Here is a 19,017-nt window from a genome sequence, read left to right as displayed (position 1 = left end):
CTTCATATTTCTTCCACTGTTTTCCTGCAAAAAGAAATCAAAATAAATTTAAATGCAACAATAAAATCAACATGGCATTGCTGGCATTTAAATCAAATCCAATCAAATTCTATAAAATATAAATTCTCTTTTGATGCCTGGGATGATTTAATTGGCCAAGAATATCATTGACGAGTGAATCTGCAATTAGAAGAGGCCTGGACCAATGAAAATAAAACTCAGAAAAATGATTTTGTTTTCAAAATTCGGAGCTTGATCTTCTGCCTGATTTTTGACCCAATAAATGACCAAATCTATCAATGAAATCTCCTCAGAAATATTCTCCTTGATTTTCTCTTTCCAATGAGCCGTCCTGGGCCTCATTTGGCCAAGTATAACTCATTCTATGAACTTCCAAAGTTGATGAGTCAAATCTGGCATGAATCTGGAAATTCTGTTGCTAGGCTAAAAAATTGTAATTAAAAACTAATCCTAAACTAATCTCTAATTAATTCTAATTTAATTGCTAATTATAAACTAAACTAATTATTAGTAAACTATTTATTAATTTAACTAACTAATATTTAATTAACTATTTATAAACGAATTTAAGCTAATTAAAAACTAATCAATCTTAATCTAAATGATATTTAGATTTTAATTAAATTAATTAAATATTACATATTAATTTAAATAATATAATATATTACATATTATTAATTAATTTGATTAATATAATATATTACATATTATTAATTAATTTAATTAATATATAACATATTAATATTCAAACTAATATACTAACCTACCTTTCATTAACTCCACTCACACGTATGAGTGAGTTGACCAAAAAAAACAAATGGAGTATAAGCCTAAGTTAATGCCCCATTGAGTTATGAAGCCATCGGCAAATCGCATCGGGGATGACTAATGGGCTTATCGGGGTTCTTTAAAATTTGTTGCGAATAGAACTTCCGACCCGATATCGCATCGGGGGATGGCTAATGGGTTTATCGGGGTTTTTTAAAATTTGTTGCGAATAGAACTTCCGATGCGATTATTTATTTATTTTTTATATTAAATTTTAATTTAATTAAATTAATTATATTAATTAAATTTAATTAAATTAATATTTAATATTAATTTATTTTATTTTATTTTTGGTTTTGATTTTATTTTAATGAATTTTAATTAAGTTGTGAAATTATCTAAACTACAGCCACTTGAAAAATAATTAAAAATAATAAAAATAAACTACAGCCACTTGAATGTTTGGGGTTTCGAGTTTAGGATTTGGTTTGGAAATTAGAGTGAATTTCTTAAAATCCTGATAATTAATAATTTGGCTGCATAACTAAAAATGAAAAATGTTAGTAAAAACTCGCTACAGGTTAATATTTAAAATGAATGCCTTATTGAACTAATTTATTTACAAAATGCAATATTGTACATTTTATGTATTTTTAACCCAGGCTAGATAAATGATAAGACTTCAAAGGAGTGCCATTTTCAAACCAGTTGACCAAATGAGGCGAAACAAGCGTCAATGGGAAGCTTGTAAAAAATCGATTTTAAGAAAACAATCAAAACAAGAATCCAAAGAAAACTAAAAATTAACAAAAGCGTAGGGCAATCAACTAAAATAAAAATCCAAAAAGGTGTTTAGCCAAATTTTTATAGAAAGGGTCCCCATTATTTGAAGTGAACACATCAATAATGGGGGGGTTGTGTTTTTACCACAACAGGGTGTTAATCTTAATATGTCATAGTACATGACTCAAGAATGTTTGTCGAATATTATTATCTACTACACCATTCTCGTTATCCATGTCCATGTACTTGACTTACTGTTGTTAGTTCGTGTCATAGTATATGACACAAGGAGAACCATGTGTCCAACCTCACTCCCTATCAATCTGGGAGGAACAATCCATAAGCCCAAGCTTGTCTCACAAGTACTCATACTTACCCTTAGGAATTGATTTTGTCAAAACATCATCTACTTGATCATCAATGGATATATATTGTAGCTTCACGACTCCATCCTACACCATATTTCAAATATAGTGATACTTACTATTATTTTCTTTATCCTTGCATGACCAGGTTCTCTATTAGATTTATACAACTTTTCTTATAAAAACTATCAAGGTCAGATCCAACACACCTTCAAAAAAATCAAAAAGAAATTTATGAAGTAATATAATCCTATATATTCTTCTTTATTAGTGCTTAGTGCAATAGAAACTAGTTTCTTGCTCATCCAAGAAACCATAGCAGTTCCCAAACAGAAACAACAACTAGTAGTACTCTTCCAATTACTACCACTGGAAACCTAATCAAAATTAGTGCACGTTAATAATTGAGTCCCCTTTCCTGCAACATATCTCAAATAATTATATATAATGCCACAAATATATCTCAAAACATATTTTGTTGCACCACCCAATGATCATGTCTTGGCTCCATCTGAAACTATCTCAAGACATTTACAACAAAGCATATGTTTGGATGGATGTTCACTAAATATATTAGAGAACCAATCAACTGGCGATATGATGATAGATAACAAAATTTGAATTTGAACTCCTCAGCTTCTTCAAGTTGGTTATCATAGGAGTTTTCATTGGCTTAAAATCCATCATCCCAAATATATAGAGGATCTTGAACACATATTTTCTTTGACCTAGAAATATTTCTCCAGGTTTCTACTAAACTTCAAGGCCCAGGTAATAGTGTATTAGTCCAAGATGCTTCATGTCGAACTCAGCTGCTAAATATTTCTTACATTGAAAAATAAGATGTTCCACACCTATTATCAATAAGTCATCCACATATAAAAATATAATCACAGACTCATTCTTTACTATCTTGATGTAGAGGTTCAGATCTGTAGTACTTTTGATGAAACCAAGCCTTATTATCTAAGCATCCATTTAGGCATACCATGATTTAGGGGCTTGTTTAAAGCCATATAGAGTCTTATTCAATCTACAAACATGGGATTCTTTTCCATTGACCTCAAATAATTGAGGTTGTTGAATTTATACTTCTTCATCAATCATGCCATTAAGGAAAGAAGTTTTCACATCCATTTGATGTATATTCCATCCCATAGAAGCTGTAGTAAAAATAAGAGATATAATTTTTGTTTGTGTGGTTGTAGGAGAAAAGGCTTCATCATAATCAACTCCTCCTTATTGTGAGAATCCTATAGTACAATTATTTCCTTGTATTTATTAATATTTTCATCAACTACATGTCTAATCTTATAAACCCATTTGGAAGTTACTATTGATTTTTCTTTAGGTCTAGGAACAATTTCCCAAACATCATTTTTCATGGAATATTGATATTCTTTCATCATTGCATTCTTTCAAAAAAAAAAATTGTAGCCTTTTGATAGGTCGAGGGTTATGATTCAATGAGTTTGTTCATATATGATGCATATCTATAATACCTCTTAGGTCATTTATTTTCTTTGAATGTACCACTAGGAGTTGAGTGTCCTTCGACTTCTTGTAATGTTTTTCTAAGCCAAGCAGGTCCTTTTCTATTTCCTCGAATAATAATAGGAACCACAGGTTTTCTTGGTACTTTAGGTTCTTCATGATGACCAACTAAAGAATCTGGAGAAATTTTCTTTGTAGACTCTTCATTAGGAAAGACAATTTACTTCTTCATCAGAGTTAGTGGAGATTTATTTGGACCTTTTGTATGTAATAATTTCATCAAATTTTAAATCTCTGCTTAATTCAATACAACATTGTTATTTGATGTATATTTTGTATGCTTTGGATGAGTTATTGTAGCCAACAAATATTCCTCTCAAACTTTTAGGATCCAACTTCTTTCTCTCGTCCTTGGAGATGTGAATGTAAAATGGAAATCCAAAGATTCTAAGATGATCAACACTTTATTTATTTCTAGTAAAAGCTTATTCCAGAGTTATATCACCAAAATTTTTATGAGGGCTTCTATTTTGAATACAAATAGTGGCCATAGAGGCTTCTCCCATAGGAATTTGGGAAAGTCTTGATCATGCAACATGGATCTTACACTTTCTGTGATGGATAGATTCCTCCTTTCTCCTACACCATTCTGTTGGGGATTGTATGGAACTATCAACTCCCTCTTACTCCCAGCTTTTTTATATAAGGAAACAATTTCTTTAGATGTATATTCATCTCCATTATCAGTTCGTAGGGTCTTGATATTCCTTTCTATCAAATTCTCAACTTCGGACTTGAACTCTTGGAAATTTTCAAATACACAATCTTTGGACTTCAAGAAATATATCCAAGTCTTTCTAGAATAGTCATCAATAAATGTCGCATAGTATTGATGACAACCAAGTGTTTTTTTAGAGATGGGACCACAAACATTAGAGTGAATTACACCCAAAATACCTTTTCACACTTTTTCCTTCATGTTCTTCTTTCAATTGAGGCATACATATAACAATTTGACCTAAGGATGCAAATATCTTGTAATGCATATGGCCATATCTTCTATGACACAACTTGCATGGATCAATGTCAATGTGTACCATAAACAAATGATATCCTATCTCCTTTATATTCTAGAACAAAAATATATAGTAAGTTATTTTTTAAACCTGGAACATAGAGGATATTGTTGAGATGAATGTTCCCACCAAATTCTACCTCAATGGAGGTAGATCCAATGCCCTTGATTGGATAGCTATTTTTTTCTCTAAGTTTAACCTTGTGATAAGATCTCCCTTTTGATAGAATATTGATATTTTCACGTTCAGCTATCATATGCCTTGATTCTCCACTATCGATTACCCATGTGTGGTCATCTTCAATTGTACCTGTGAGAGCAGAGTAGAGACTTACATCCTTGATTTACTTGGATAGCTTAGAAATGAATTTGGTGATGTATACTTTGATGGATTCAAAGATAATCCTTAGAGCACCATTGAGACCTTCCTTCATATACTTGGCCATTGAAACGAGAGAGAGTGAGATGCTACAAGGATGTCCTTAATCAAGAGTGTTAACAAGGTGTGATCATCAAGCTTCCTTCCTTCACCTTAGCTATGATACCATGTTGGAGAATCAAGTGCAATGTATATTAGAGCTTGATTCTTCTTCTTGATAATTACTTGTGAATATTTTGTCTTATTTATTTCTTCTTATATATTCTTCATCAAGAAATTACACAAATTTTCAAAATACAAATATCACAATGAAACAGAGTACACCAAAATTAGGCTACTAGCAAGAGAAAAAACCCACAAGGGGAAAACCCAACAATACTTCTCTTATAGAATCAAATCAAAATGAGAGATATCAAATCCATTAACAAGACCAATTAACCACAAAAGATACCAAGTCAAACTATCCTTTAAGTCTCCTTCAATCGACAAAGTCAATGTTGGCCAACCTGCCACAAATTTGGTCAAACTCAGAGTTTCAACTCTACATTAGAGGTTAAATTTCGGCCTTACAATGCCTCATAAAATACCTCGGAAATATTAACACATGTACGTTGAAATAGGGGAGAAAAGTTCAGTCTTTTCTCTCTCTTTTGACTTCTCTCTCCTTTGACTTCATCTTTTTTTTCCTTCTTATTTAGGTGCAAAAGATACTTGACGATATGATGATTGAATGAGTCTTCCAATTGGTCAAATTTTCCCTTATATATAGCTATCCAGGAGGGTTGAATAGGAACCACTAGGCTGACTTGTCCAAGAAGGGTCGACTTGGTCATCTTTGCAGGCTTATGACTCCAAATTTAAATTTAATTTTTCTTGTCCAAATGAGACATGACTCAAAATAATTTTTCTTTTGACTCTTTTTGAATTCAAACATGAAGAACATGCTTTGATAAAAAAAATATAATGAATACATTAATTATATATTTTCATTATGAATACCATAACTAGTTACATTCTCCAACACTAAGGATGTCATAAAATCCACCAGGGCAATGAATGAGGTACAACGAGATGACTATGTTGCTCAAAGGATGAGCAACTTCTTCAGTAGTGTAACAACCCAAGGTTAAAGTTTCATGTAATAAAGTTAATAAAAGAAAAATAAGACCAAGATCACAGGACACCTATTCCAAGATGAATGTTGGGCAAAGCACCCTAGTGGGAATCACTTGTTGTTTATTATGGCTAAGGAAATTGGCAAGACATCAACAAAGTATTTAAAAAGTAAAGAGGACTTTATTAATATTTTATTTATTAAAATAAAGGAAATTAGGAGAAAACGAAGGTGAAAAGTCATAGGTTGCATGTGAGGAGGAAATTGAAGGAAAATTGAGGAAAATTGAAGAAATTAGAGGCATCAATGATAAAAAGGCAACGAAGCATTTTTTTGGAGCCTTTTGTTAGTTTAGTTTTGGAATTGTTCTCAGAGAGGAGAAGAGCACCAAAAGGAGGAAGCAAGAAAAGGAGAGAAAGGAAAAGCAAAGGAAGGAAAAAAAACAAAGGAAGGCAAGGACCAAGTAAGGAAATTTTGGATCAAGCAACTTCAGCAGGAATACTTGCAGGTAATAAGTTACATGTGTGATTTCATAATTTTTTTATGCATGCATGGTATATGCATGTGTTTATTTGGTTATCTTGTTGTCATTGGCATGGGTTTTTCCAGGTATGACTATGGTTTCATCCTTGCCTTGCCATTTCCAGATAACCATGGTGTGATGGGATTAATTCTTGGTTGAGCTTGGATTGTTGGAAGGTTTTGGATCCTGGTGAGGTGGTCTCAGGAAAATCCCAATGGTTAAGGATGGAGATGGTTTTCTTTGGGAAGCTCTCAACAAGTGGGCGGAGACAAGAAAATTCCTCAAGGCATTGTGAAGGAATTTTGGTTTTGTGATCTCAAGACCGGTTTAGGTGAGATCACAATAGTGTGAGGATAGAGGTGGTTTAACCTTTGGATTCCCTTCATTGTTTATGTTTTGGTTTCCCATGAGATACCACATTCATGCTTAGAATATCGCATGGGGGAGATTGTCTCAAAGAAATATTTTGGTTCAACCCAATTTATGGTTGGGTGGTAAGTGGAAGTCCCTGACTTGGTAGGATTTTTTATATGTTAATAAGAGCCATTTTCCTCTTGTATTTTATGAGTAAATTTACTTGTTATGATGTGGATTTTATGGTTGTTCTATCATTTTTATTTATCTGGTTATATGCCAGTTATAAGCATGGTCTTATGACACATTCTAGGTATGGATCTTATCTTGTTTTGAGTGGTAAGTGTATGGTTATTGAATACATGACCTAATAGATGTTATTAAAACTACACTAAGAGGGAATTTGACCTTCTTGATGATTCTTAGATAAGTATCAGATCCCCATGTTCAGATATGAACTCATGACCTGTAGATTGCTTTTTCTTAATGTGTTTGACGAAATGTCGGTCATGGTTAGGCCTGTTTACGTCAAGTCCTTGATTAATTTTTGTATGAATGGATTTGTATTTATTTTAATTATAATCCTAGAATGTTATATCAAGTTCTGGACAGGAATCTAGATACTAGCCCTGGAAATGTGTCTCAGATTGTGGGGTTGCATGCTTAGAACTGGGAAATCTAGATTGCAATTGTTGGGAAGTAGCGTTACCCATGTGACTGGAGGGTTACAGTCACTGGGCTTCCTTTTCATGCGATAAAATGGGGCTCTAAATCAATAAAATAGAAAAATTCAGGTTCTGAGCACCTGGAGTGGTTGTTTAGCTCATGGGGGAGTTGTACCACTTGGGGGAAGTCAATAAAGTTTTGGTTTGTTGATTCCAATTCATTAACTGTACCTAGGAAGTTTAGTAATGTCATATTAGCCCTTAGGTCATGTTTACCATAACATCTTAATGAAAGTGGGAAAATGTGGGAGGGGTGGTTACAGATTCATATCAGAGTACGGTTTTAACACTTGGACCAAATGGGCTAGATGCATGTTTTTATGCATGCATTGTCATGGTAATGGTTTTCATGCATGAGGTCATTGTATGTAGTTGGTATTGTCATGCATGATGTTGATATATTGATATTATTATGATTATACATGTATCATTCTAATTTGGACTAATTTTGTAGATGAGATAACGTCCCTTGAATGTCATTAAGGTATTATTTTGATTATGCTATCTATTTGATTTATTTGACATGGCATGTTTGCAAGAAAAAGAGAATCAGAGATGATGAGAAAAATGGTGGACTACAGTTCACATGACTCTCCCTATAGATCAATTAGGTAGCAAGGAGATGAATATTCTCCTGGTATAAAAGATACATTGAGGAGTTTGAGGGTAGAGACCATAAGTTGTAAGGCAAACAATGATAGGTTGGTTGATGCTCAAGAAGGGTTTGTAAAGGCTCAGTAAAAGCATGTAGAGGTCAGACTTGCAGAGATAGGGACAACTGAGGATTAGTCAAGAACAAGTAGAGAAGACTAATGGGGCATATGGTAGCAAGTCTCAGTCATGATATAGGTTGTATAGAGGGGACACAGTCATAGGTGCAGATCATTGGATACACTTGGCAGGAGGAATGGTATGTATGGGTATCATTCTAGTTCCTCATCCAGGAGACATCATCATCATCATCCTTATATGAGGAGTGAGTATTTTATTGAGGAGTTCAAGAAAGTCAATCGTCATAAATTTGATGGAGAGATGAAGAAGTCAGATGATACAGAGGCATGGTTTCTTGGGATGAATAAATTATTCAAAATGTATAATTATTCAGAGAACATGATGTTGAAAATTGTAACTAGGTTCATTCTTCATAAAATGTATTTGTAAAAAGAATGTTTATTATTGTTAAAATGACTTATTAAAGCATGGGTTTCATGTTTGGGTCATCATTTTATTATTCAAAGTCACCATTGTGGACTCTTAGGATTAATAAAGAGTCAATAAAGTCATTGTATATTTTATGAGACCCTTCTTGGTCTTTCGAATGATGTAAAAATAATTATTTTTGAGTAAAAAATAAATTATGTAACCTCCACACCAAGTCAGCCTGATGAATATCAAGTCAGCCTCAAGGAAGGAAATTCGACCTCGTTAGAAGGCTATATATACAAGGTAGTTCGACTTCATTTAAGCATCTCATGCTCTCAAGCATAGTTCAATCCTTTGAAGTTGGAAGCTGAAAGCTGGAAAGAAGTGTGAAGTTGAAGGAAGGGTCCAAAAGGAGTGTGAGTTTGGTCTAGGTGAAGGAGAAGAAGAAAGTCTAAATTTTGGTGCCTCTCTCTCTCTCTCTTGTGGGTTATTTTAGAAGATCGAAGTCCCCTAGTCTACGTATAATAGATTGTTGATGTCAAAAGCTACCAAGTCAAATTTTTTACGGTCCAAGTGTTGCTGCTTCGAGATTGAATGTTGGATTAAATAAGGAGAGGTTAGCTTGGTGTGGAGGAAGTGTTTGTCTGGGTAGAAGATTCTCAAGGAAAAAGTATTGAAGGAAGATATTTTGACTGGGTTTTCCCCTAGCAGAGTGCCTACATCTTGTGCCTTGTGTTTTTGTGATCTTCATGCACACATAATTTTGTAATTTCTTGATGAAATATAATATAAAAAATAAGTAAAATAATCCAACATAATTCACAAGTAATTATCAAGAAAGAGAAATCTAACCATAATCCTACTAGCATTTATTTCTCAACATGGTATCAAAGCTAAGGTTGAAGAAGATTAAAGATCACCTCGTTGGCTTAAAGGAAATGATTCCTCCCTCTATGATAAGAATGGGATTCACTTCTATAGGAATATGGATCAAGAATATTGTCTACTAATTATTCAACAAAGTCATAATTCAAGGGTTCTTAGCTACACTTACAAGATCCCTCAATGATGATAAATCATGGATCATTGATAGTGGAGCATCAATGCACATGACACGAGAAATTAAGGAACTACAAACTCTATCAAAGGAACCATCCTCTCATGCAGTGGAATTGGGAGACAACAAAAGTTGTGTTGTTAGAGGTATGGGATCTACATATTTGAAGTTGGAGAATGGAACAAAACTACATCTAAAAAACATACTATATTTTCTAGGTTTGGAAAAGAATTTTCTTTCAATTCCTTTCTTAAAATATAAAGGGAATAGAGTTTATTTTGTTGATGTAAAGGTCTTGGTCTGGGAAAATTATTCTAGTATTGATAAAGCTAGGGTAATTGGAGTTCGTGAAGGAAGTTTGTATAGAATCATTACACCACCTCCGCAAGCCCTAGTTCGTATGGAAATATCTCCTATTGAGCTATGGCATAGAATATATGGTCATGTTCACTACAAATTCATTCCTATGCTTAAACATCTAGTTCATGGCATCCCCGATATCAAAGAAGATCGTCAAGGATTTTGCAAGGGATGATATTTGGGAAAACATACAAGAAAACCATTTTTAAATAGTGAAATAAGGTCTAAATAAATATTAGACCTCATATATTATGATGTGTGTGGACCCATGTCTAAAAAATCACTTGGAGGTCATATTTACTATGTAACATTTATTTATGATCACTCTAGAAAGACATAGTTCTATCTTCTCAAGAAAAAGGATGAAGTATTTGAGAAATTCAAGGAGTTTAAATGTGAAGTGGAAACCCTAATTGAAATAAAGATAATTTTTTTGAGATATGACAATGGTGGGGAATACACTTCTAAAGAATTAATTGCATATTGTAAAGAAGAAGGAATTAAGAGGGAGCTTATTGTTCCCTACTCGAAGAAAATGGAATGGCTGAAATAAAGAATAGGAAAATTGAAGGTGTACGAACAATGCTACTTGATCAAGCTGTGCCAACATTAAGGGAATTTTGAGGTCTAAAACGGGCCTCCTAAGGAAATTATAAAATAATAGTGAAAATAATCAAATAAGAATAGATTATATCATCTTATTTTAGAGGGAAGAAAAGAAAATAACTTTTTTTTCAACTCGTATTTTCAACTTATCTCCCTATGACTTTACTCAAATTTCGAGAAGAAACACTTGTTGGATGAAAAATTTGATTTCTCGTCTAAGGAGTACCCATGTTTCATACTTTCAATAGACCCTACTACATGAAAAATGATAAATACATGAAAAATGTGATTCCAATCACGTTTTTTCATGTATTTCTCATTTTTCATGTAGTAGGGTCCATCGAAATTATGCAACATGGGCACTCCTTGGATGAGGAGCTAAATTTTGCATCCAACGAGTAATCTCACTCGAAATTTGAGTAAACCCATAGGGAGATAAGTTGAAAATACGAGTTGAAAATGTAGTTTTATTATTTTATTATTTTTTAATCTTTTTACGTTGTTACTCCAAAAATGGTGAATCACCCCCCATGGTTGAGACCATCATCTTGAATGCTATTGGTTCTTATAAATTTTATTTTTGTTGTACATTTTTCTTAGGAGGCCCATTTTAAACCTCAAAATTCTTCTAATGATTTTCTATGGGGAGAATCAGCAATGAAAACTATATATATTCAAAATAGAAGTCATCATAGAATTCTTGATTATATGACACCCGAGGAAGCATTCATAGGAAAGAAGGCAAGTGTGGACCATCTCTGAATCTTTGGGAGTCCTGAACATATCCATGTTCCAAATGACAAGTGAAAGAAGTTGTATTCTACAAGCATCAAAGGGATCTTTGTTGGCTATAGTCTCTCCTCGAAGGCATATAAAATATACATCAAGGAAGGGAGACACATTGAAGTAAGCATGGACATTATATTTGATGATAATCCAGTATACAAAAAGTCAAAGGATATTCGTATTGATGCTGATGATGCATATCTACCCATATTTGAAGAAGAAGAATTACAACCCAACAAACCTTCGACAATTCAAGAGGAATAAGAAGGACCAACTAAGCCTATTCAAGTTGTGGCCATACTGAGCACAAGGAAGAGGAAAAATTGGTTAAAAAACACTCTTGAAGATGCTGAAGGGCATGGAGCTGTGAAAGGAACCTTCAGGGAAAGCAAAAGGCCAAAGAGATATCCTGAATATGTTTCATATATGACAAACTAATTGAAGCAGAACCATCTACATTTGAAGAAGCTACTTATCAAGAAGTATGGAAGAAAGCTATGTAGGATGAATATCAATCCATAATGAAGAATGGGGTTTGGCAAACTGTTCCTAGACCTAGTGAAAAATCAGTTGTCACTTCGAAATGGATCTACAAGATCAAACACGTTGTTGATGGAAGCATAGAAAAATAAAAGGCCAAATTTGTGGCAAGGGGTTTATCTCAAAAGGAGGGCATAGATTATGAAGACACCTTTACACCCACTACAAGGTATACTACCATTAGATGTTTGGTTTTTTTGGCTACTACAATGGGATGGAACATCCATAAAATGGATGTGAAGACACCATTTTTGAATGGGGTCATTGATGAGGAAGTATACATTGAGAAACCTGAAGGATTTGAAGAAAATAGTAGGGACACTTATGTCTGTAGACTCAATAAATCCCTGTATGGTTTGAAGCAAGCTCCTAGGGAATGGTATGCAAGACTGGATGCATACCTTCTGAAAATTGGGTTCGTGAAGAGTTCGGTTGATCCTAATCTCTACATCAAGGTTGTGAATAATTTCCAATCATTATTCTATTATATGTGAATGATCTATTCATCATAGGTGTGGAGAGAAGAATACAAGAATGTAAGAATATGTTGGCATGCAAATTTGAGATGAAGGATATAGCACTAATGCAATATTACCTAGGTGATCCAAGATTTTTTTTCTTATAGATGCATCAAAATTACATGTCATAAAGCACTTAAAAAACATGGAACACAAGCATATAAAATGAAGATAGAAGAGACATAATCACACATGAGATCAAGACACAGAGATTTGATTATGAAGTTCATCCAATTTGGACTACATCTTCAAGCCATGCTCAATAGTGGGGAGACCTTCATTCATTCAATGAAATTGAAAAAGAGAAGTACAAACATATTTTTACATAAACATTTGTATACCTCCAATTAGGAATATAACTAGCAAATGGAGAGACCATCTCTACAAACAGACAACACCACTGACTTCCTGGAAAAAAATCGTGCAAAATGCCTATTTGAACACCCAATTCGGATAATCGGGACTTCTGGATCCTCTCGGAACCTCCTAATTTATGGGGAAAGGGTTCAACCACCCGCCAGGAGTAGGTGCCACTGCTCTGCTTTGAAAATTTGTGTTGCTCTCTACTCTCCCCCCCCTCTCGTAGTGTGGATAATCAGTTTTATATATCTGGTGGCTAAATTCCTCAATACTCAAGTAGTCCTTAGCCAAATACTAAGTTAGATTGATGGTTTTGATCGGATATCTAAAATCTCAAGCTTAACTAAGACTTGTGGCAACTACCTTATAAATATGGTAAAATTGTACTAACTATGCATTGAAATCGGCTGTTAATTGATCGGCATACCGTAATCGATGGAACAATCCCTATCGCCACTCTCACAATCAATGGATAGATCCAAATTCCATGCATTCTGCATTTCTATGCAATCCACGGACCCACTAGAATTATCAAACATTCGCATCTGGAACCCTCATCGCAAATTGCAATTCGCCATATGTCAACCTCTTACAACAGGGGCTCTGTGGACCCACCGAGAGTATTAAACATAGCCTATAAATATCGCGTCTACCACCCCCATCACAATCATAATCGGTGAATATCATGGCCCATTGAAAAATCACAATCAACAGACTAACACAATACTCCTTTCTATAACATGACAAACCCACCGATGGATATAAAACAACATATATAGAATATCGGTTCCAGCTCCCCATCGTAATTGCAACTTTTTTAATGTTGGGGTCAATTTCTTAACTTGTGGACCTCTGCATTTGCGATATGCGATTGCCATTCCACAACATCGCAACTTCTCTACCGACCGCTTTTTGAACATCTGTCCTCCTTTAGTATGTGATATGCGACATCGCAATCACAATTCAAACCCTGCCGATGTCGATTTGTAAAATGCAACCTTTACCTTTCTGCAGTATGTGATATGCAATCTAGGTAACCAAATGACATTCTTCCACATGCCATTTCCCTATTTGCTGAACCTTTTCCATGTCATCTACTCCTGCCATTTGTCCAAGTCAAACAAAAATTTTGACTTCTTCTAACTTCTTCATGTGAAATTAGATTTGAGTGACGTTCACACCGTTGGAATCAGGGCAAAAAGCACTTTGATCTGATGTTGAGTTCATCCAGATTATACCACTTTTAGTTTTGAGCCTTTTTACAATGCCACTGGTACTTTTTGAAGATCCACCTGGATCAATCCTCCTGGATCAATCCCCTTAAATCCTCCTAGATCACTAGGTCTAGAAGTATGGAAAAATCCTGGGGAGATATATTTGGGGAAAAGAAAGTACATCATCAAGTTGTTGCAGAAATTTGGGATGATGGATTCCAAGCCCATGACTACTCCTATGGTCACCAATCTCAAGAAGTTGAGGAGCTATGACTCAAGTCTCATGGATCCTACCTCCTATCGTCAGTTGGTAGGTTATATGATGTATCTGGTAAATACTAAGCTGAATATATGTTTTTCTGTGAACATCCTTAGCCAAATTTAGTTGGAGCCTGGTCATGATATTTGGATAGCTGCCAAGAATATATTGAGATATATTCATGGTATGATACATCATTTCCTAAAGTAAAATAGCAAGGAATTCAAATTGACTGGCTTCATAGATTCAAATTGGGGTGGCAGTGAGAACGATGGAAGAATTGCTACTAAAGGATGCTTTAGTTTGGGATCTACCATGATCTTATAGATGAGTAGAAAGCAAGATCATGTTGTTTTGAGTAGTGATGAAGCAGATTAAGTGGCTACATGTGAAGTAGGAAAGGAGGTTGTATGGTTGAGGAAGCTTATGATAGATGTTTTTGAGAAGTTTCTAGATCCTACTATGATAAATTGTGATAATCAAAGTTGTATCAAGATGTTTGTAGATCTTGTGTTTCATGATAGGATGAAGAATATCAACAATAATTTCCATTATATTAGGAACTTGGTGCATGATGGGATCGTGAAGCTACATTATGTCTGATGGGCCTCTAAATTAGACATAAATTAAGGCCCATTTGACCATCCTTTAGCACATTAAAGCTCTCTTTTTGCATTAGAAATGTATTTTTAACTTTAATACGTTCATTAGGAAGGTTTATGGATAATTGCATATTTGTGCCTAATATTATTATTTTTGTGGAATATTGTGAGAATATTGGGCAGATTATGGAGATTTGGAGGAGGAGATAATCTAGGGACCTGCTACCTACTACAGGAGGACCAATATTAAATAATAAATCAACATGATATTATGGAATTATGGCATATATTGTGGAGCTCCAATGATTGTGAAAATCTAGGAATGTGTTCCCTACCATTTAATGAAAATTCCTAGTATTAGGAACCAGATCCACTAATCAAGGGATTTTGGTGGGGAAAAATTCCTCCTTTCATGGGGAATGATTCATATAATTTTTTATAAATACCAAGTCTAATTTTCTGCTAGGGGTGGATTTTTATTAGTCTTCTTGTGGAGAGAACTTGTATTTTTGTAGCTCCATTGTCATCTCTTGCAGGGATGTAATTGTATTGATGGAAATAATGAATATTGGTATCATGTTCAGCTTCTAAACCTTGGTCTCCTTCATAGGACTCTGAGTCTCCTTGGGCTTGGACATCCAAGTATCCTTAGAACCCTTTTGTATCATTTAATTTTCTTCCTTTTACTTCTTATCACATGCATCTCTCGTTCTTGTCTTTTTCTATTTGTACATTAAGTGTTAATGATTTCTTGTTGTATGATTGGGTTAAATGGTTGAAGTAAGTTCTTTTGTAGGATCAAAAGAGTCATTTCATCCTTGGAACAAATTTGGAAGATCATAGTAATCATTGAGCTACTTGGATTAGTTTGTTTATTCCCAAATCTAGATTTCTAGAAGTCTTTTGTGGAAAATAAGAGTAAATTTCTGCTATTTTTTAGAGCATGCTAATGAGCTTCAATCAAGTTTATTCCACTTGTATTAGATCAAAAAACAATTCTAGTTAATAACAAAGATTACCCCATTTCATTTTCACTCTATTAGGTTATGCCTTTGATAGATTTACTAGCTCACTAATTCTTGACTTTCTATATTTTAGACTAGTAATTTTTTGTCATTTTTTAGCATGGGTTAATAGAGGCCTTTTTGAATGGTTCCGCTTGGAATAGAGACCTAAGACATCCTAGTCAATAAAAAAAAAAAATTCTCATCCAGTCTGGATTTTATTTGGTTGTTCATTCGGTGAATTATAACTCCCTATAGAAAATATATTGTTTCTTGTAGTAGTACTACATGAAACCTCTAGTAGTCTTCCAACATGCATATACTTGCCTAGATTCGCTCAAGAAGCTTGGTTATTGTCCCTTAGGGTTGAATCAAGACCTATAGGCTCTAAATCAATGATTAGGGAAGACTAAATACCACTTAGGACTTGCCTCTTTACCCATGGAAAACATTTCAGCAATTTGGGTTAATGAAAAAATCTATGATTTGGATAATACAATGATGATTTTCTTGATTGCCACATCCAATGAAATTTGTTAATGGATATAAAATATTTGAAATTTAGTTCATGATATTTACTTTATGCAATTAGAATAGGTTTCTTTCCTTGTACTTTCTTTCTTGCAACAGGTTAAGGTTTCCATTCCGAGCATTTCATCTTCTACAATTAGTTTAGGATTTGATTTCATCACATGCACTCCATTACATCATGACAAAAAAGGAAGGATGCATTGTATGCTGAAAATATATTGCGGATACCTCTTAAGTTTGTACGAACCCCGAGTTGATAATTAAAGTTGGTAGCCTTGGGAGTTGCAACATTCTTGTTGTAATACCAAGGCTCATCACATTTTGGCGCCATTACCAGGGAGATGTCAAACTATGCATTGTTTTCTTCCCTAGTTGATTCATTTCTTTTTATTTTATGAAAAAACTAAAATTGCATTGCATTAGCATTTTAATTCATTTTTTTATATATAAAATAAAAAAGAAAAAATTCTTCAATACCAACCCCAACCCCCCCCCCCCCCCCATTTGATCACGTGGTGTAGTAAGAGTCATGTCACCGTCCACTTTTGCAGGTAGAAGAAGAAGAGAGGGAAAAGAATGTAGAATAAATGGATGGAGATGATGACAATGAAGAAGATCCTATTGGATTTCCCATTCAAGATACTGAGATTAGTTTGCATATGAAGAACATCCCTCCATCTTTTCTTCCAAATTTCCATGGTATGAGGTCGAAGGATCTGAAAACCTTTCTATTTGAGTTTGAAATTGCTTGTAGATCTTATGGTTACTTATTAAACACTCAAAATTGAGACTGTTTCCAGTAGCATTGAAGGATAGAGCTCTTAAATGGTTTATAAGTTTAGGGACTAATTAAATAAGATCATGGAGTAAGATGCAAAAGATATTTCTATAAAAATATAAAGATCGTGATATTAAAGAAGAAACCTTTAGAATGAATAAAAAAGAATATGAGAGTCTAAAGGATTTAATAGAGAGGCTCATGTATAATGTTAAGAGGGAAAAACTAATCATTTAGGATCCAACACACTAAAAACCCTCTTACTTAGAACAATTAGGGATGAGTGGATTGATCTCCTTGATCTCATGAGTAGAGGTGATGTATACCAATTATCATTTGAAGAACTTTGTGAAATATGCAAACACATATCAAGAGGAAGGGCAACAGTAAGTAAATAAACATCAAGATTGGTAAGTCAAGCTAAACTTGGAAATTTGTTTGATGACTTTGAAAAATAAATTCTTAGCAATCTAACTAAAAAAGTAGAAATGTTAAGAATGCAAGATGAAGAAAAAGAAGATGTTGATATTTGTGTTGTCCATGCAGAATCACAAGATGATAAATATTGTCCATCATTACCAAGGTTGAAGGAAGTTTACCAAGAGGAAAATGGAACAAGTCAATCACCAAAGAATCTATGTTATGTAGCTCGAAGAGGACCATGGCAACCTAGTCAACCTAGTATGATGCAAGAGCCAAATTCACAATTTGAAGGTTATGCATATCCACCTCAAAGTAATTGTAGCATACCCTTTCCTTGGCAACATTGGCCATCTCAAACCCAAAAACAATCTTGGCAACAAGGTTGGCAAGGAACTTATGGGAGCCATCCACAATGTCCTCAATATTTCCCTCAATATCCTCCATATCGAACTCCATGTTATCCCTACCATCCACCTCCACCACAACCACAACCCCAACCACATTCATGTCAAATATCCACTCCCACTCAACTACTTGTACCACCATTTCCAAACCCACAGATTGAAGTAGCTCAACCCACTTACAATGTTGGGGTACAACACTTCCAAACATCTCCTCTTGAGCTAGATGGTATTCACCATAACTCAGGAAGAGTATTACAAAAAATAGATTCTCTTGATATCATTGAAGGACCGCATCCAGAAAAACAAGATTCAAATGAGAATACCAAAGGATCATTGGTTTCATTTGATGAAGATCAAACATCAAAATCAGAGATTGAGAAAGCTCCCTCATGGTTACCATCAAATCCTCCATGTGTTCAAGAGAACAATCAACAAAAAGAGGAATATTTAAAGGTCATGGAAGAAGAAGACATCCAAGATGATCCAAATCAACAAGTGGACCAAGGGCATCACAACTATATTGAAATATGGTTCCAGACAATCATTAAGTTGTAGCAACACTCTCTTCTTCAATTGTGCTTGATATCATCAAAGTCAAATCATTTGATCTCTCAAATTCAGGTACATGTCAAAGCATACATTTCAAGCCTACACATCAGTTTGTCTATCATATTGATGTGCACATGGCTCCATTGGAAGTATTCTTATACTTGAAAGTGATTTTGTTTTTCAAGTAGAGTAGGGTAAAAATAAATAATAATAAAAAATGAAAAATAATAAAAAATAAAAATCTCGGGTGAAAAACTCCTTTGAGGTGCCTTGTTAGGTCCC

Source organism: Pinus tabuliformis, chromosome 4_2, assembly GCF_031772625.1.
Source record: "Pinus tabuliformis cultivar Carrire ecotype Pingquan chromosome 4_2, CPIR1, whole genome shotgun sequence".
NCBI lineage: Eukaryota > Viridiplantae > Streptophyta > Pinopsida > Pinales > Pinaceae > Pinus > Pinus tabuliformis.
This window is presented reverse-complemented; position numbering follows the sequence as displayed.